This window comes from Canis lupus, chromosome 12, assembly GCF_048164855.1.
Source record: "Canis lupus baileyi chromosome 12, mCanLup2.hap1, whole genome shotgun sequence".
In the NCBI taxonomy this organism is placed as follows: domain Eukaryota; kingdom Metazoa; phylum Chordata; class Mammalia; order Carnivora; family Canidae; genus Canis; species Canis lupus.
The window spans coordinates 53,342,909-53,362,804 of NC_132849.1; the positions used below are offsets into that span (position 1 = coordinate 53,342,909).

At 49.4% G+C, this 19,896-nt stretch overlaps 1 long non-coding RNA gene across 1 annotated transcript; it reads right to left on the reverse strand.

Annotated features, from left to right (window-relative positions):
* Positions 1-15: 15 nt before the first annotated feature.
* Positions 16-19,653, reverse strand: LOC140601709 (uncharacterized). The gene is made up of 6 exons (XR_012004749.1): positions 19,445-19,653; positions 18,524-19,064; positions 10,623-12,054; positions 9,549-9,687; positions 3,584-9,293; positions 16-2,137 (listed from the first exon to the last, which is right to left on the reverse strand). It is a non-coding gene; the product is annotated as an uncharacterized lncRNA (long non-coding RNA).
* Between the last annotated feature and the right edge of the window lie 243 nt (positions 19,654-19,896).

Below are 19,896 nucleotides of genomic sequence, written 5' to 3' on the forward strand. Positions count from 1 at the left end.
GGGAGCAGCCCACCTGCCCTCGGGGCCTCCCATCCGCACCCAGAGTGGGGCCTGTGCGCAGGGCCAGGGGCGGGGTGCCGAGGGGGCAGCGGAGGGGTCAGGCCAGGGTCACTAATGGGGAGGAGTGTCTCTCATCAGAACCCCTTCCCTGAGAGCTCATCGATTATTCATGGCCATTAAGAGGCCAAACTTCCTTCTAAGGGAGGGACCCAGGGCTCAGAGGGCAGCCGGCCGGGGGGGCAAAGGAGGCCTGGGGACAGCCCCAGCGGGAGGGCGCCATGGGCTGGAGGTGGCCGAGGTGGCTCCGCAGAGCAGGGAGCGGCCCAGGCAGGCCCCCGGCAGCCTGCGACCCCGGCCTGCACGGAGGCGGCCGCCTGGGCCCGCGGGCAGCTGTGTGCATCCACTAAATAATTCACGCCCTCCAGGAAATGGGCCGCAGAGATGCCAAAGCCATTAGAGGCTCTGCTGACGGGGAAAGGGGACCCAGAAGACAAGAAGACTTGGAGGAATAACCTGCCCGGCCCCCCCGGGGGGGGGCGCTCACTGGGCAAACAAGACCCAGAGGGGTTGAGGGAGTTACCCCAAGACTGCACCGCCTGCTGCTGTTCCAATTAGGGTCTTCTGATCTGCAGCGTGTCCTTTAGAAGAAAGTTCACTAAGAAATCAAGTGCCGGGTTTCTCTCTTCTTCACTTATTTCTGGGCGACACCAGATGCTCTGCTTCTCCCTCTCTCAGGCCTCTGGACCTGGCTCCAGGTATTCCCACGCTGCCCCGACACACCGGATAGACTGTCCCCCACCAGGACCCCGCCTCTAGAACACTGACCGGGCACAGATTGTGACCAGCTCCATCCATGGAGAGCCTGAGGCCCAGAGAGGAGTGACCTGTCCAAAGTCCCTTGGTGAGGAACACAACAGGATCCAGGAGCCGGGACTTCTGATTCGAGCCCCCTTCCTTTTGGGGACACTGCCTCTGTGTCAGACCTCAGGCACCACCTCCAGTCCACTGTCTAAAACATCCGGTTTGGACGGACAGCTGGTTGTGTTTCTGCCCCAAGAGGCAAGGCTGGGACCTCCGCCTTCCAGGAGCCCAAGAAGGTCCCCGCAGTGACCCACACAAAACCAGGGCAGCGAGGACAACGCCAGACCCCCACACACTTGGTTGGATGAGAGAAAGCAAGCTCCGGCTGACAAGCCAGCTCTCGGGCTGGCCCACACGAGGGAAGTGAAGTGCAAAGCCAGGGCAGATGCAGACGCGTTGCAGGCTGTAGACTTGCCCGGGGTTTATTGATCATTTCTCAGAAACTAGGTCAGTGCTGGAGAAAAGTGTCGGTGCGTGTGCTTCTGTTGTACAGTGGCTCACACGGCCCTCACTGCCTTAGGAGGGCGGGCTGGACCACACACACATGTTAGCCCCCTGGGACTGCCCAGCCAAGGCCCACAGAGCGGGTACAGAGATCACTGACTCAGTTCTGAGGCCAGAAGTCCAAATCCAAGATGTTAGCTGGCCATGCTCCCTCTGAAGCCTCTAGAAGGGGGGGATCCTTCCTTGCCCCTTCCGGCTTCTGCCAGTCCCAGGTCTTCCTTGGCTTTGGCAATGCGACTCCAATCTCTACCTCCATCTTGCGTGGGCGGCCCCCACACTTTCCTCTTCTCATAAAGATACTCATCATGTATGGAATAGAGGCCTCGATTTACCCAATGACATCTGCAGTGACTCCGTTTCCAAATAAGGCCACGCTCTGATGTGCTGGCGCTAAGGGCTTCAACATATCCTTCTGAGCAGCATCATTGAACCCATAACACTATACCAGATTTTAAAAATTCTTGGTTATAAGGGTTGGGCAAGGATCAGTGAATCCTGGTCTCCTTTTCCAACTGCCAGACACTGTCATGGCCCATTGGTAGCAGTGGCCTTTGGCTGAGGAGTTCAGTCTGTGTAAGAGAAAGAGCACCAGGCAGAGAGTCTGCAGCCATCAGGGCACCAGGATTATCTGTCACTACTTGCTTTGGGGGGCTTTGTTAACAAATAAGCTACTTATAGAAGGTTTTATAAGGTTTTCTTTCGCACACAGTCCAAATGATAACATTCCTTTGATTCCGCAAATATTTACTGAGCATCTACTATGTGCCAGCACCTGTGGGGAGCATCGGAAATACAGAAATTAACAAGATGCTGTCCATTCCCGTGCAGAAGTCGAGGTCTAGAGACAGAAGCATTTGAGTAAATGGATAATTACACCATAGGGTGATAAATGCTGTAATAAAAGGGAGTTCCAAATGTCATGGGGTACAGGACAGCAGAAAGCAAATCTCCGCGCTACCTTCATCACTCAAGTGACCAAGCTCTCTCTCTGTCTGACCCACAATAGATGTATCGCCTCCAGTAAGTACGCACAAATCTGGGTCTTCTTTTGACAATAACAGGTGGCTTACTGAGGAATTGCATGGTACTCTGGGTGGGTAATGAGGCTCGAAAGCTCTCTCCCAGAGCCTTCAGCATCTCACACCATGGAGCCAGAGATGAAAGGGGACGGTTCAGGCCAAGCAGCCTACAGTCGCCCTGAAAACCACCCAAGCAGCACAGCCTTATGGCGCCCACTTCCCTCTTGGCCACAGCAGGTCCTTGTATCACTGGGACATTGAAAACTCTCGACATGCTTCTACCATTTGGAGCACACAACCCCCGGGGGGCAGAAGCACCATAAAGTGCAGGACCCCGGAGGCAACTGCATGCAGTGGAGCCTCAGATCTGAGATTCCATGTCATTCTGTAGGAAGGACTGTGTATAGCAGATCCCTGGCAATGCCACCCAGGTGACAGCTGCAGCAATGGCCGTGTGTGGCAGCCCATCCTATAGACATTTTTATAGGAGGTGACAGCTTTCCTACTGCACAGCCCATATCTCATGGGAGGCGAGGAGCAGCTGGACAACCACAAAAGGACTTTGATGTCAATATCAATTCTCTAGACCATGAACAGTCAGTTCACGGGAAAAGGGGAACAAAGAGGCAATAACTGCATGAAAAATGTCTAATCTCTCTCAAACTCAAGGAAATGTTAATTAAAGCAACAATGGGTTATCAATTTGCATTTATTAAAATAGCAAAAAGGTATACGTAAGATGATCCTTGACGCAGGAAAGAGCAGTCATCCTTCATTTATAAAAGAGAAAAAGTTAGGACACCCTTTCTGGGAAAAGAAGACATCTGGCAATACAAACCAAGTCGCTTTAAGAATGTATAAACTTTTTTTAAATTAATTAATTAAAAGAATGTATAAACTTAAAAAAATAATTAAAAAAAGAATGTATAAACTTTGGTCCACCTCTAGCAAGCGATCTTAAGGAAATAATCAGAATGTGTTTCACATAGAACGGTGGCTCTCACGGAGCTACTTAGGATTGCGCAAAATAGTAAGCTATATAAAATGCCCAGCAACATGGGGGAAATTAAATAAATAACAGTACTTTCAGATGAAATGTACAAAGTCACTTCGAATTACATTTTTAAGACAATGTGATAAATGAGAAAATATTTACTTTAAAAGAAACGCTGAGAAGAGCCGCACAAAATCATACCTACCACTGCATATCAGCCCTGCAGATAATATATTTTAAAAGACTGGAAAGCAGGAACAGTGACTGTATCTGCTCGTAGGATTACAGCTTAGGAGAGAAAATTTTCTTCTCGAGAAATTCCAACTTTTCTTCAATACCTGTATGTGAGTGTCCTAGTTAGAAAAATATTAACCAAAAAAAAAAAAAAAGAAAGAAAAATATTGACAGCAGTTTACCTTGTATAAAAATATACACATGTGTGCTAATATGGCTAATTTTAAGGCCAGGACTCTGTTACAGGCCAAAGAATATTCACGTAGTGAAAGAGAAGGTAGTGGTGACTTCAAAATCATCACTCTCTACGCCAGACATCTTTATATTCAGTTGTGTTCAGTTGGCATGACCATTGTTTTAAATATTCGGCTGCCTTGGGGACAACCGAAACATTGCTTATTTTTCAATGCCCAGTTCAAGTCTCATCTCTTACTGGATGACTCCATGAAAAATCAGTCCACAGGATCGGCCCTCCCCTTGAAAGTTTTGGACATGGCATACTGTACAGTCACTGATGCTCTAGCATTTGCTTCCATTCCATGCGTGTGCGTCACTGCCTTGCTAGATTTTGCACTCTTGGGAGCAGATGTATTGGTTAATTCTTATTGCATAACAAACCATCCAAAACTTAGTGACTCAAAGTCACAAGTCTAGAATTGTCTGAGGGGCTGCAACTGGTTATTTTTAGCTGACTCCACTCCTGTGCCCATGGTTAGCTGCCAAATTGACTAGGGCTAACTGGTCTAGAGAGGCCTCCATTGACACAACTGATCTCTGCTCATGTAGCCTCTTAACCTCCTACCAACTAACCTGGACTTAATCCTGGAGACGGGATTCAAAGATAGTAAGTGGAAGCATACAGGCCTTCTGAGGCTTAGGCTCGGAACAGGCATATGATCACTTCTGCTATATTTTATTGGCTGATGCAAATCACAAAGCAAGCTTAGATTCCAAAGGTGGGGAACTAGACCCCCACTTCTTAAGGAAAGAAGCTGGACGGTTGCATTGCATGGATACAGGAAGGAAATAGTTAGGGCCATTGTTGCCATGGAGGTTCGATTTGTTTCAATTCGATTTTGTGCCTAATCACTTGTCTGGTGATAATATATGCACCAACCATTTTACTGATTGCTAACAGCTTCATTCCCACTTTGTCCCCCCCCCCCCCCCCCCCCCCCGTTCTGAATTGCAGGAGGCTGCAAGCCTGGAAACTATATGCAAGCCCAGATTCCCTTGCCAGATGGCTTCGGATTTGGTTCTGCCAATGAGAGGCACTGCCAGGAGATTGAAAGGCAGGAGGAAAAGAGAAGCCACTTTGTTTTTCCTACTTTTGCTTCTAGCAACAGCAAGAGAAGCAGCAGACAGACGTGGGCTCCAGGGTTTCTGCTCAGGTAACACAGCTCCGTCGGGAATGACAGGTTGGTAAGGGATGTGCGGGCAGCACGATGCCCATGGGCTCTGGCACCAGGAGTGGCAGCAGCACGTCAGCCATCGGGTGGCATGGAGCCTGAGTGCTCTGACTCTAGAGGAACAGTACAGCAGCAGGCATTAGGGTGGCCTCTCAAGATCCCATGCTGTCATTGACAGTAGGCTCCCCTCTCCCAACTCCCTACAAGCAGGGCTTTTGCCATAGTACCAGCAGCCACACCAGCAGGTTAGCTACACAGGCATAGACTCTGCGCAACCAACTCTCCAAACTGGCAACCTGAAATGAGTTATCTGGGTATTTGGTCAAAATCATGTGCGAGTAGACAACGTTCTAGAAAGTACTAGTAGGGGCCCCTGGGTGGCTCAGTGGTTGAGCATCTGCCTTTGGCTTAGGTCATGATCCCAGGGTCCTGGGATCGAGTCCTGCATTGGGCTCCCCGAAGGAAACCTGCTTCTCCCTCTGCCTGTGTCTCTGCCTCTTTCTCTGTGTCTCTCATGAATAAATAAATAAAATCTTTAAAAAAAAAAATAAAAAGAAGAAGAAGGTACTAGTAGATGGCAACTAGCACAAGGACAAGTTACTTAAGTTATTATCTGCAATTGTCTGTGACGACTTGGGCATTGAAAGCAACGTTTCCAGAGATGAAGTCACTGGTAGTGTTGGACAGAATGATTACGAGAACTGGTGTGATGGGGAGGTGCTATCTCTGACTCCACAGGAGAGTTTACCTGAAGAGAAGGTCAAGACCCAAGTTTGAATATTTAGCTTAAGGTAGAATCTGAAAACTGGAAAACCTCCGTGTCAGCCCTAAAAGAATTGCCAATTTCTCATATCCTCCAGGTTGAGTCAGGCCCAAAGTTTATGTCTACAAGTCGCAGAATTACAATGTAAATCGAATTCACAGCCTTGCCGGGATGTTCTTAGGACATTGAGGGGGAAAGAGTGGAATTCTCAAAGTTAGAACAGGTCAGTTGAGATGACCTTAGATAAATGTCAGAATCTGGATTTATCAAATCCCCTGGGAAATTTTTCTCTGTAGAAGCACCCTGTCCTTCTCTCTGGAGGAAACCCTGGAATGCAAAATGACCTCCGTAATATAATACATCAGTCATTAGGGGCTGAGAGATTTAGGATATTCACAGGAAATGACTCAAAGAAATTGTATAAAGAGTGGAACTGGGCCTTAAAAAAGTCATCTCACCTAACCTCCTTAGTCAGCCGGGTAAACGGAGTCCCAGAGATCAGAACCCTCAGCCCTTCCCATCACTTTACGAAAATTAAATGGGAAGTGAATACTTGTAGGTTCAAGTTGAAGTCATTTTTATTGGGTCCACTCATTTTTTTGAGGGTCGTCCCTACCGAGAATCCCACAGGAATGTGACATCGGCTCGTCAAATGCCACTACTCACTGCTACATTTGATCAACAGGTATTCCAGTCTGGCTTTCTAGAGACTTATTCACAGGTTACAGATTCGGATATATGCCCTTAGAAGGCAGACAATCACCGTCTGTGGAGAATCCCCTCACTCGACTTCAGAGTCCACGGGGAAAGGTGGCCTCACCTGTGGTGATGTTTCAATGACTGAGTGGCTGGTATTGAGATCAAAACACAATATTCTCTCAGCAACCTCCCCAGCATGCCATCCTCAACATGATGCTGGAGGTTCACTTCCTTTCTAGATTTGGTATATTTTCTTAAACTTGGTATATTTTCCAGGGCAATATGAGACAGCCAGCAGAGAGCACTATGGGAGCTCCCCAAGGTCAGAGCCAGGATGGAAAGAGAACAAGTGGATTTGAAGCTTATGCTCTTAAGCCCACATTGCCTCCCCAGAGATTCAGATATTCCTGAAATATCTCTTTATGATGTCCCCTCCTCTCCACTTCCCCTGCAGCTGCCGTGGTCAGCACGTCTCTTCTGCAGGGTTGTTCCAATCATCTCTTAACGCCATGTCTACAGTCTCCTTCTCACATTCTCCACATGGGCTTCAGAATGAGCTTTCTGAAATGTCAATCCCACCAGTTCCTTGGGTCAATGGCTCTCAAAGATCTGCAGATTGAATTCCAAACAATGCAGCCTGCAGACAAGGCTGCCCATCGTCTTCCCCCTGCTCTCATAGCTGCAAGTGAGCGTATGTTCGGGCTGAGCAGAAAGGCTTGGAGTCCCCCAAGCATGCCGGATCTCACGTGAAAGTTGTCTCTCATGGTGGTCTCACAGCCACCACTGACAACCCACTTCTCCCTGGCTTCGTCCCCCCACCGCTTCAAGAGTCAGCTTGCTCAGTGTCCCATTCCTTGGGAACCGTTCCTGGGCACTTCTGGCCTTTCTGTTCCACCACCTGAAAGTTTAGCTCTCTTCTAAAGCTTATCCCAATTTAGTGTCCTTGTTTCGTGACATGACTCTATCCCACTATGTGTGTGAGCTCCCTGGAGCCACCTCTGTCTCCTACAGCAAAGTCTGACACTTAGTTCATGTTCAGTGGTATTTAATGGATGTATGGATGCATGGATGGATGCATAGATAGACGGATAGATGGATGGATGCATAGATAGATGGATGGATGGATGCATAGATGGACGCGTGGATGGATGGATGGATAGATGGATGAATAGATGGATGGATGTATAGATGAATGGATGGATAGATGGATGGATGGATGCCTAACATGCTTTTTCCTTTTGCTAAAAAAAAATTGTTTCTTACCCACCAGACTAGTTTTTCCCCCAATCCTGCAAATTAAAGGATATTATCGCTTCTATCAGTCATAGTTTCAGAAATGTAAAGATTAATACTCACTACAAGCAGCAAATGTTTCATCCTTAAGGTGCCACAGGAATAACATTTGCTAATTTGTATTTGCATTTGAAATTGAAACACAAATTGGCACAAGAACTATTACACATCCCGGCTAATTAATGTTCTAAAAATGAATTATGCAAATCAACCTCAACAGGCCTCCGAAGCTCTTTCCCTGTATAATGAACAACTCGGAATGTGAACCTTGTTTAAGGGCTGATTCTGATGGGCTGGTGCAGTGGATAGGAGCTGGGCTCCGGAACCAGACTTAGCTAGTTCTGTCACTTTTAGCCAGGTGGCAGCCCGCCTGCGCCTCACTTTATTCACCTGCTAACTGGGAATGAGAATGCCTACCAACTCGGGTTCCCGAAAGAGTAAAAAAAAAAAAAAAAAAAAAAAAAAAAAAGCCTATTTAGAGAGTCCCTGACTATTATAAGTAGCTGCCTTTAAACATTTGCTTCCTTTGTCCTGGGCCTTCATGATGCAGTCCCCTTCAGAATGTCCTTTCTCTTCCCACACTGCCCCTGCCCTGCCTCCCCCTTGCTTTTGCCGGTCCTGCCTCAGACATGACTCTGCCCCACGGATCCCGTTTTCATTTCGTGTACTAAGAATCCAGCCAACGAGGTAACATCTAGCTTGGCCACCGAGCATTCCTTAGGCCTTGAGAATGGAATGTCAGAACAGCTGGGGGGAGGTCACGGTGACTGTTTAGGGAGCAAAGCAGACAGCAGTTAAGTTCTGGGCAGCTGTCTGTGTGGTCTGCAGCAATGCCCTGATAACCTATCATCGTGACCATTAGCTGTCTCCTGGCTCAGCTGGACCTACACCCGTTCCTACAAACCTGTTCGTGTGATGCAAGAGGGTGGGGTCAGGGACATTTGCTCAGAAAGGACTCTGGTCAGCAGTGTGCATGGTGAGCATGATGATTAGAAGGAATACACTAATGGGTTTCGAGGAGCCCAAAGAGAGCTAAAGGCCGGAGCAAATGGCAGGCCCATCAGGGGACAAAGCAAGGGCTTACCAGGGAGACTCGCTGGACAGTGTAGCTCTGAGCTCCTGCGGCCAAGGCCATCAGCATGTCAATATTTCCTTAGTTTGCAGCTATCCATGCACATGGGAAGGGTAACAACACAGGAGGAGCCTGACAGCCAGTTCCTTTCTGAAGCCACTGTTGCCACACATTGGTGACCAGCCAGACCTCAATGAGCGGAGTCCCAAGGAGAGGGTGGCATCAGCCGCAAGACCCGCACTGCCAGTACCACCAGTCAGCTTTCCACATCCAAGCTAGAAGACTTTCCCAAACCTCCGGTGAGGAAGAAAGGCAATTTAAAAGAGCATCACACATTGCCCAGGCACATGATTGTCAGGCCTTCATGCGGAGCCCTTACGCAGACGGGGGGGGGCAGCATCTTCATCTGTCCAGTGCAGATAATTCGGGTCCTTTACATTTATGCCTTTGATTGAAAAGTTCAGGTTAAGGATCAAGCTAAAGGTATTATTTCAATAGCAGTAACGGAATCAAGAGCCATGTGCTCAGAATCTCAGTTCTAGGCACATTCCCCTCTGACCCCTACCCCACACCCACACTTGTTATGTGTCTCAGACACGCAAAGAACAGAAAAGCCTTGGGGTAGGAACTAGCTGTGAATTGAAGTATTTAAAGTAGGGATTATAAGAGAAAATGAAAAAAATCTCCTGAGAGGAGCTACCTCTAAATAACCTATGGTCAGCGCCGTGTTGTTTTATGCTTAAATTTAAGCGCGGTCTGGAGACTTCACAAAAGCAGCAGCTTCAAAGCCAGACTTCTCAGCTTCGAATCCCAATTCCACATCCGGATGCTTGTGTGACCTTGGGAGAGTCATTTTATCATTCATTAGGTGTCTGGTTCCTTAGCTACAAAATGAGGTTTATACCTATAGCACTGGATGGCGCATGGATCTGGAAGGCACCCAACGTAGCTGCTAGGGGTGAAAGCACCAGGGACCCAATCAGACCCTGACTCCAGCACCCTCCAGCTGGGTGGTTCTGCAGTTCCCCGGGGGCCTCCACAGCCAAAGAGGGCCTCCTAGGATCAGTGACAGTACCAAGTGAGTCTGCCATGGTCTGGTTGTCTGTGTTGACATCCTAACTCCCAAAGATGTTGGTAGGAGGAGGTGGGGGCTTTGGGAGGTGCTTGAAGACGGGAGCCGTCTTGAGTGAGATTAGCACCCTCTCCAGAATCCCTTGGCACCTTCCACCACGGGAGGACATAACCCGAGGTCAGCACTCTGCAGCCCAGAAGAGTGCCTTCACCTGAGCGTGGGGGCAGCGCGATCTCACTCTTCCAGCCTCTAGAACTGTGAGCAATTAATTCCTGCTGACTATCAGCCACCAGTCGGTGGCATTTTGTCATAGCAGCCCGAGCAAACTAAAACAGAGTTGACACATGAATACACTGCCTGGTGCACAGTAGGTTCTTACATGTTGACTTTTAGGATTATGGATTCATTCAAACACTCATCGAGTGCCCCCTCCATGCCAGGTCCTGTCCTAGACACCGTAATGCAGGGGATGAATGGAACACCAACCTCAAGGGGCCCGATGTCCACTGGGCAAGACCACACACACACACACACACACACACACACACACGCACGCACACGCGATTGCTGCAGAGCCAGGGGTTCCAGAAGAGAGCAGGCCCAGAGAATCCCAGGGAAGGGGACCTTTTGAGACAAACCTTGAAGGAAAGCAAGAAAAAAAAAAAGTCCGAAAGGGTAAGAGTGTGTTCCAGAGAGCAGTACCTGAACGAACAAGGTGAGGTGAGGACAGCAGGGAGCAGAGCGGCAGGTGGGAGCCTCCGGGAGAGGTGTGGTCCAGCTTACACAAACTCTACCCCAGTGACTGGGAGCCAAGAGACCTTGGTTTTTAAACTCTCCCGAGCACCAGCCCTGAGCGTTTGGATTAATTTCCCAACTTGTAAAATGAGCCTATTAACAGGCATGATCCTTGAGGGGCCCTCCCAGCTCTAAAGCAATTCAATTCTCACCAGATTGCAACTTCCTGGAGGCAGATTTCATGTCCTATTCCTCGGCTTCCCCTCGCGCACCTCAGCGGGGGCCAGGTTTGGTGCTTATGAAATGCCTTTGACGCTTTCTGAATTTTCTAGTCTTTTCTAGCTCGGAAAGCTCTCATTTTAACAGTTTGTTCACAAGCAGGTTTCAGAAAGCACGTATTTATAAAACTGAGACTCCCCCCTCCCCCCCAACACACACACATCTTGAAGTGTTTTCCCATTAAAACGAATCAAAAATACCTAGACAATTGATGTCAGGGCTTTTAACATTCTGAACCAAAACGTGACTATCACCGGACTTGTCTGGTTCAAAGGACGTTGAGGTCGGGGAGCCTCTTGGACAAAGACAACCCCAGGACTCTCCAGAGTAGACAACTTGAGAAACGTGCGAGAGCTGCTTCCAGCCCTGGCTCCTGCGCCCGATAAAATTAGCCTAAAAATGATCTCCATGGCAACCGGAAATTTGTTCTTAAAGAAGGTTAGAAATAATGCCTTTGGAAGAAACTCGGCAGCAGATAGAATATTCTCAGATTACACATAAATGGTGTCTATGCCAACAAAGTGACGGGCCAGGCGGCTCAATTATCTGGATAATTTAGGCCTGAACCAGTGATTTGTAAAAGAATAGGAGGCTTTTAAGACCTGAAGAATGGAATGTGGCAGGTAGGCCCAGGCTCCTGCAGGGCCATCGGAAGCCCTGCCTCTCCAAGTTTCCTCTACCAAACTGGGACCCAGAACGGGACTCGACGGCCCCGGGTGTCAGTCTCTGCCAGCCTAGTCCCAGGAATCCAGGAGGGGCGCACAGAATCCTTCACTGAAAGGTCTGGAAGTCACTGGGGAGCGAGGGTGAGTCCTGGAGGGCCAATTCCAGCGAAGGTGCTCAGACGTCCTCCTTTTTACACGAATCAAAAGAGAGCCAAGATCCTGAGACCCTCAAGGGTCTCTCCAACAGGTCTCTGTTTGCGACCCATTAACCTTCTTTCTTCTCTGCTTCCATCTTTACCTCCTTTATTCCAACCCTCCTTGGACGATCGTGGGTCCTTTGGGAAATTGAAACCCATTCTGCTTGGATCAGTTTTGAGAGGAGACAGCAAAGCGTGGCCAACTCTGGGGCCAGGCTGCCCAGATCCAAAGCCTCCAAAGTCTGGGCCTCGCTTCACCTGTAAAAGGGAAAGGAGAATAAACTTGACTTTCTCGGGGCACAGAGATGAGGATTGAATGAGTTAATGTTTGTAAACACTTAGAAAGGTGTCTTGTGCATAGTAGGAGCTGTATCTGCATTTGACAATCCCCACCCACCCCCCCACCAAATCATTTAAAGTACTCATGAGCCCTTGGTGTTATACCCAAGGGATAAATTATTGAACACTACATCTGAAACTAATGATGTACTCTATGTTGGCTAATTGAATTTAAATAAAAACATTTTTTTAATTAAATAAATAAAGTACCCAAGCCACTGCAAAAAAAAAAAAAAAAAATCAGACTGGAATCTCAGACACAGAGGCACCCTGGTAATTCCTGGGTTGAGATCTCTTTCACTGTGAATCATTAAAGAATTACAGATGATGTGAAATGCCACATGTCATCCTGTGTCCTTGTCACACGGATGAGAAACTGATGCCCAGAGAGAGAAGGCATCTCTGGGGTGCGGAGTCTCAGGGTGCCCCAGGGACTTTCTGAAGGGGACTTTCTTTCTTCCAGGCAATGCCACGGGGATCTGAGTGTGGGGCTCTCTGCAGCTCCCAGCTCAGGCCAGGCCCTGGCAAGCACTCTGTAAATGTTTGCCTAACATCCAGGTCTCCCTTTGGCTCGTGTTTGTTTATTTATTTACTTGTTTGTTTGCTCATTAATGCATGAAGGTAGTCCTCAGGCAGAGATAAGGATCCCCAGGGCCCCGTGAACTCTTCAGGAGCTGAGCATATAAGCCGTATCTCCACTGAAGTGCCATTGGATAATTGATTTTGAAACCATCCAGCTGTGGGATTCCGTGCACCCCCCCCCCCCCACCGTGACAGTGTTTCAACAGCTCCAGAACCTGGCGGAACCCAGAGTGTGAGCTTCAGAAGCAAAGTGGGAATCCGGGCTATGACACTTCTCAGCTCTGTGAGTTCGCCAAGTTACTTAACTGCCAGTTTCTCCATCCCGAAGTATAATAATATCCAACATTTGTTGAGCATTTACTGTTTGCCAATAACTGTGTTAACAGCTTTAGGCATATTATCTCATTTAAATCTCACCATCAGAGCCGAGAACACAGGGGCACCCAGAAGGTATCCCGCACCCCGCCCCCTACCCCGAATAAATAACGTGCCCATAATGCAAATTTACTTATTGGTTAATAAGTAAATGGCACGACTTGGGTAATTATCCTCAGGGTCTTCCTGGTGGCTGTGAGAACTGAGTTTTATAATGTATTGGCTCTCAGTGGGAATCAGCAAATACTACTTCCTCCTTTCCTCTTGGTTCCAACTACTAGACTTGATCCAAAAGAAAATGACCTTATTTCCCTCCCTCTCTCCTCCCGCCTTCCATTCCTTCTCTCCTGCCTTCCTTCCCTCTTTTATTTATTAACCAAACATTTATTGAACACATCCTCAGGACTCCACACCAAGCTCCTTATTAGGCAACCACACAAACAAAACTGAACCAGGCAGGACTGTCCCTGCCCTGAGGCAGCTAGCGGTCTTGTCTTGGGTTTTGCGATGTTACCTAACTCCACGGAAGCACAAAGATCCCCCCTCACCCTCCCCCCCAAAAAAGAACCAACCAAGAGCCCAAATTTCCATTTTATTTTGTTCTCAAAGAAGAAAGAGAATTCATTTCTCAAGCTCCTCCATGCATGGGCAAGGTGTTCTTCTATCATCTCATTGGATTATGGTGGCCACCCTTTGAAGGGTGTTATTGTGCTTATTTTTTATGTGAGAACTGCTCATGGACTTGTCCGTGGAAGCCCAGATGGGCTTGACCCTCGGTCCCTCCCCTCACCAGACGCAGACGTTCTGTTGTCCTGGGCTTCTCAATGTCCCCCCTGTCTCTGGGCTCACTTTGCAAACGTGAGTAACTTTGGGTTACTACTAACTCCAAGATTTCCGGGAATGCTTTTCTCCCTTTTTGGTGGAAATACTGCTTTAGCCAATCACGGTGCCACTAAAAGCCCCCACCCCATGGAGGCTGGCAACCACAGTCCCAGGGCTCAGCCTCAGCCGGGAGGGGGCACCGCCCCTGCACCCCCTGCCCCAGGAAGGCCTGCCCCACCCCCGCCAGATTTACAGCCACTCACACAGCTGTTTCCAGCCAAGGTGAGGGCTTCCTCTTAATGGTGTCGTTTACAAGTCAATAAAGCGATGGAGCCCCGTTTCCGCAGCCGGTCCCACCTGGGGGGGGGGGGGCTCTGTTGTCTCACCCTGCAGTCAGGGTGCCAAGGGGCCAGCGAGGGGCCTCATTCCTGCCCTAATGGCCCTGCTGTCCCAGCAGCCCCAGAGCCCCGGGCCATAAAGTCCTCCTCCCCTCGGAGGGCAGAGTTCAAAGCCCTGGCTCCCCAGGACCCCGTCCTAAACCGTTGGCCCGCCCTGCTTTATGGCTCCTGCTCCCCTTCGCCCAGCACAGAGCCAAGCCCGGGCTCTTATCTGCCCGGGAGATAAAGGCCGGGGCTCTGGGAGGGCGCCTCGGGCCTGGCTCCAGCTCCCCCTGCTCCCCGGGCCTGTGTTTACTGAGCTGGGGAAGGAAGGCCTTCCTCAAACCACAAAGAAGACCCTCCCTCTGGTGCTGGCTTTCTGTCTTGGGGTGGGAGGGCCCCGGGGGAACCTCTGAACTCTCTGGGGCTCCCTGCATCCCCGGAGGCTTCCCCAGGCCAAGGTGATAACGAGGTGAGAGAAGATGGCAGCTTAATGGGCCTGGGCCTGGGCCTGCGGAGAAGCCCAGACCATCAGACCTCCCGGCCCAGCAAGCAGAAGCTCCCCACAAGGAAGGGGGAACCAGGCCAGGTCCTGAAGCCCACAGGGGGCACCGCAAGGTCAACCCTCACCCCCTTCTTCAGGAAACAGAACGAGAGCACCTACTACGCACACAGCCCTTCAGTGGATGCTATGGGCTTGGACGTGGGCAGCAGCTCCGCCCACCTGCTGCGGTCCAGGGATGCTTGCCAGAGGAGACAGGGGGCACCCTGACAAGAGGAATCAGCCGGGAAGAACAGGGAAGCAATTGCATCTGCAAAAGGGAAGGGTGTATACCAAAGGCTCAGTTGGCGTAGGTGACTGAGGTGGAGGCCGGGGGACAGGGCTGGGCTCTCTCGCTCTCCTTGCAGACTCACACTCAGAGGGGAAAGAGGTGCTGGCTGTTCCGTCTCTGCCCCCTGGCCCATGTCTAAGCCAGAGACACCACACACACACACACACACACACACACACACACACGCACAGCCTTCTCTCTTCTGGTGGTCACAGGAAGCCCTGTGGGGAGGGCCAGGGTCATCTCCTCCTGCCCCACAGTCCAGCAGGGACGGCCTGCATTTACTGAGACCCAACTCAGGAACTGGAATGACCAGTGGGAAACACCATGAGCCCCCTGGAGAGAAGAATTCCAGGGATGCATCGCCTTGCCACCTGCCAGGTTGCAAATAGACCAAGAAGCTCATGCAGCAGCCCACCGCTGACTCTGTGCTGGGTCTGGTAGAGATAGTCCTGCTTCCCCCAAGAGCTCACAGCAGACGGAGAAAGATTCCCACTTCTCAAGAGGAAAAACTGAGGCCTAGAGAAGTTATACAGACCACAGCTAACATGGGGCCATCGCTGGCCAATTCAGAACCTTTGTGTGAACTAGAAAAGGCACCCCTACAGGGCGGGTGTGGGCCCCACGGGGACAGGCTTCAGAACAGACAGAAGCTTTCTGCAGAGGAGGAAGTGCCCTTCCTCTGGGTTGGTGCAGACTCGAGCTGGGTACACAAGGTGTCAAGGAAAGCATCCACTGGACCGTGGCCTCCTTGGTCGGGTATCCTGTGCAATGGTCAGCGGCCCCCCCTGAGCTAATAAGAGAAAGCACCCGGGCCACATAAAGCTGAGGGAGAGTGACCCTGACAGGGACTGCTGTCAGCCACAAGTGTCACTCACTCCCAGCTCCATGACACCATCTACTAGCGCTGCAGCCACGGGTAACTCACTACCCTTTATCTGTGGACCAGGGCTAATAATATGTCCTTCACCAGGGTTGGCAAAGATTTGAAAGTAGATAGCAGTTCCTATTATTCCAGCGCCTCAAGAGCCAAAGATAAAGGATCCCCAGAGCCCTGGATGTTTTCTTTCCTTCCTCACTCAGAGACAGGTCTTAGCTATTTGTTTCCTGCCTCCATATAATTACAGCGCAAGGGCCTCATTCTGCAGGCCTGTTTTAGCGAAGGAGGAAGGAAGTCACAGGCCTTTCCACTCCCCACTCAGAGACGCCAGCTGGGAATTTGACTAATCTCTGATTGCAGCCCATAACCCCTACATGTTCCAGATCCAGGTACGGCCCAGGCCATTTGGGACTGCTCTTGTGGCCATCAATCCACCACTGTTCTCAGGCTTAACCTCCAGGACACCCAATCCTCTCCCACGGCCCTGTGAGTTTATGGCTGGGGAGAAGGAGAGTCCCTTCACACATTCTGCACAGCACACCAGGGCAGGGCCACTCCAGCCACCACCTGCCGTGACCACTAGCCGGGCCAAGGAAACACCCACAGCGCGCATCCCTCTCTGGAGGGTCTACGCAGAGTGCTATACCAAAGAGCACTTGCAAAAGTCTTGGCAGAGCTGGGAACCCATCAGAGGATGACTCCCTGGAGTACCTGGGTGGCTCAGTGGTTGACCATCTGCCTTTGGTTCAGGTCGTGATCCTGGAATCCTGGGATTGAGTCCCACATCAGGTTCCCCACAGGGACCCTGCTTCCCCCTCTGCTCTGCCTATGTCTCCACCTCTCTCTGTGTGTCTCTCATGAATAAAGAAACAGAATCTTTAAAAAAAAAAAAAAATGATGACTCCACCTCAGGGCTCAGCTCGGTGACCCAAGGTCTCCAGAGGCAACCACTAGCTCTGTCCAGAGGTGTCCTGGACAGTAGCCATTTCCATCGAGTTAAGGGAAAGAGACACAGCTCCAAGACTGGCTCTGCTCTATGAGCTCAAACAAGTTCCCTCCTGCTCCGCAGCAGACCCTCCTCTACAATTGGGGAGTAGGAATAGGAATATAGAACCCGCAAGGGCCCTTCTGGAGCTGACAGTCCGAGATACTGTGATTCCGGAAGCTACAAAGGACCCTTCCTCAACTGCTGGTATGGATCAGAAGAGAGTATTACTTGTAAACATTGAGCTGCAAAAAAGAAGAAACCCCATCCCAGATTGAGGGCTGCAGGGTTCACGTAGCTGTTACAGAAAAAGCCATAAATTTGTTTTGCAAACAAAGTTGGCTTTAATGAAGCATCTTGTGGATAGATAAAGAGACTCCCATCCTTGGAAAGAAAGGGTCTTTTAAAAAAAAATTTATTTATTTGAGAGAGAAGAGAGAGTATGAGCTGGGAGTAGGGGGGCATAGGGACTGGGAGAGAGAGGCAGAGGGAGAAGCAGGCTCCCTACTGAACAGGGACCCCAATCCAGGGCTTCATTCCAGGACCCAGATCATGACCTGAGCCAAAGGCAGACACTTAACCCATTAAGCCACCAAGTCGCCCTGAGAAGAAACCATCTTTATTATTTAAAGAATCAATAGGGAAGGAAGACTCCAGTTAAGGTCCACATGCATTAGAAAAGGCTATTCTGGCTAAGATGTAAGAGATTTACAGCTTTATTCACCCCAGACCCACAAAGGACCTGCTTACCGTGTGCCAGGCCCTGTGCTGAGGACAGAGAACAACACACCTCTTGCCCACAGAGTGGGTCTGCTCCAGAGAGAGTCATAAAGAAGACAGTGGTTTACCTCACAGTAGTTTACCCAGGATGCTCGGGAACATGACAGGTCTGAGAGGTGGGTTGGGCAAGAATTATCATCTCCCTCTTACAAAATGTTAAGTGAGGCTCAGAGAAGAGCACTCATTTGTCTAAGGCCACACAGCCAGGGAGTGGAAGAGAAGTTTGAAAATTCTGATTGGTGGGCCAGAGTTCTTTCTCTCCGTTTCTGTGCCTATCTACCACAGAGAGCCCAAGACCAAGAGGTTATCATCCCTCAGGGTCTCCTGCGCAGAGTAGGTGCTCCATGAGCATTTGTTAACCAACTGGGTTCTTGGCTCCGCTACTCTAGACAAAGGCTCGATTGCCTCTTTCTAAGCCCTTAATTTACCTGTCTCCAGTTCTTTCATACCGAGTGTTTGTTAAAGGATTGTGGCTTCTGCAAATGGAAAATCCTAAAAGACATTGCTCTTGCAATCCCCTTAAGCCTGCTGGTATTCCGAGCACAAACCTCAAAACATGCTCCTAATTTCCTCTAAAAATTGCAAGCACTTCTGTCCGTCCCAATGGCAAGAGGACATAGCAGAGCCCAGGAATCAGGCAGGACTGGGTTCCTGTCTCTGGGTCACTTCGGGTAGATAAATTGGCCTATCTGAGCCCAAGGGTTCCGGTCTGTAAAATGGAGTTAGTGCTCCCCCGACAAGATGTTGGACTTACCAGATGAAATCCGTCAGGGTCTTTGCCATCTTTGCCACCCCACGGGCTTGTTTATGACATGAGTGGCCTTCTGTACTCCAACTCCCTTCCACAACTGGACTCAAGCAAGTCCACTTCTCTGGCCCATTTACTTCTCTGCAAGAGTTTTCCCACCATCACACTCTCTGGCCCACTGGTATTTAGCCAATACCTGAACCGATGATCAGAATTGAACCATCTGAACTCATGATGGAGAATTCAGAGCCTCCAGAATTATTTGGTCATCTTCTTGGACCTGCTTATTCCATTGGCTGAGCAGCAGGGTTTCCTGCCAGCAGCAGCATTTAGCTCAGGGTGAGTTTGCATACTCCAACCCAAAGGACAGCTCGAAATGAGGGATGATTCCTCTTCATGACTTCAGCTTTGAAGACACAACCACAGGGACTTTGGGAGCTCTTCCCATTGGGAAAGCACTAGCCTCAGCCATCGGATCTGTCAGTCTCCATAGCTACAGGATCCGGCTCATGAGATTTTTAGCGTTCCGCAAAAAAAAATCTGAAAGCTGAAAAAAAAAAAATCAGTTCTAAAACACAAAACAAAAACAGCAAAATCAAAGTAGATAAATGTTTAACTAATTATCCAAAAAATGAAATGTTATGTCATATGCCACTTCGTTAATTGTTAAATTTATCACTTGTGAACATGTCATTACGTTAGAAAACAGGGTGTAGGTTATATGTTCTCACTTGGCACGAATTTCCGAATGGATGGAGAAGGGAAAAAAAGAACTTACTGTAAATTAATCAAGTTACCCATAATTAAATAATTTCAAAAGCAAAATTGCAGAAGTTCTTTTGAATGTTTTTTATAGCAAAAGTAAGGAAAACCTCGTGATGCACAATAAGGAATGACAGAGTCACGGCACATAGGATAGGAAGTCACCTGAGATCTCCAAGAGTGAGAGAGCCAGGGCTTCCAGAGGCCTTTCAAGAGTGCCTGGTCACAGATCATCGTCTGGTCAGTCCTGAGGCTTTCCCCCAGAGGTAGGCACCCACCTAGATGGGTGTAAGGACTTGCGGAGATTTGCCCACCCAAGAATCGGGTGCCATTTTCAAATGCTGGGTCACCCTTTCCCAGCCCCTTCTGCTGAGCATTCCTTCAGCTAATGAAACACAGGTCATCCAGCCCTGGCTGAATATTTACTCAGTACACACCACCCTAGAGTTAAAGGCTGAAGGCCACGCTAAAGTTAAAACATTAAAAAGGAAGTCTTACCTCCTGGGTCAGTGTTAGAATTTTCTGGGAGTGGAATGTGACCCCTGGTGGATTTTAATCACGACAAGTGGCGTTACCTGGGACTGAAGCAGAATATTTAGATCGGCTTCCAACCCTGT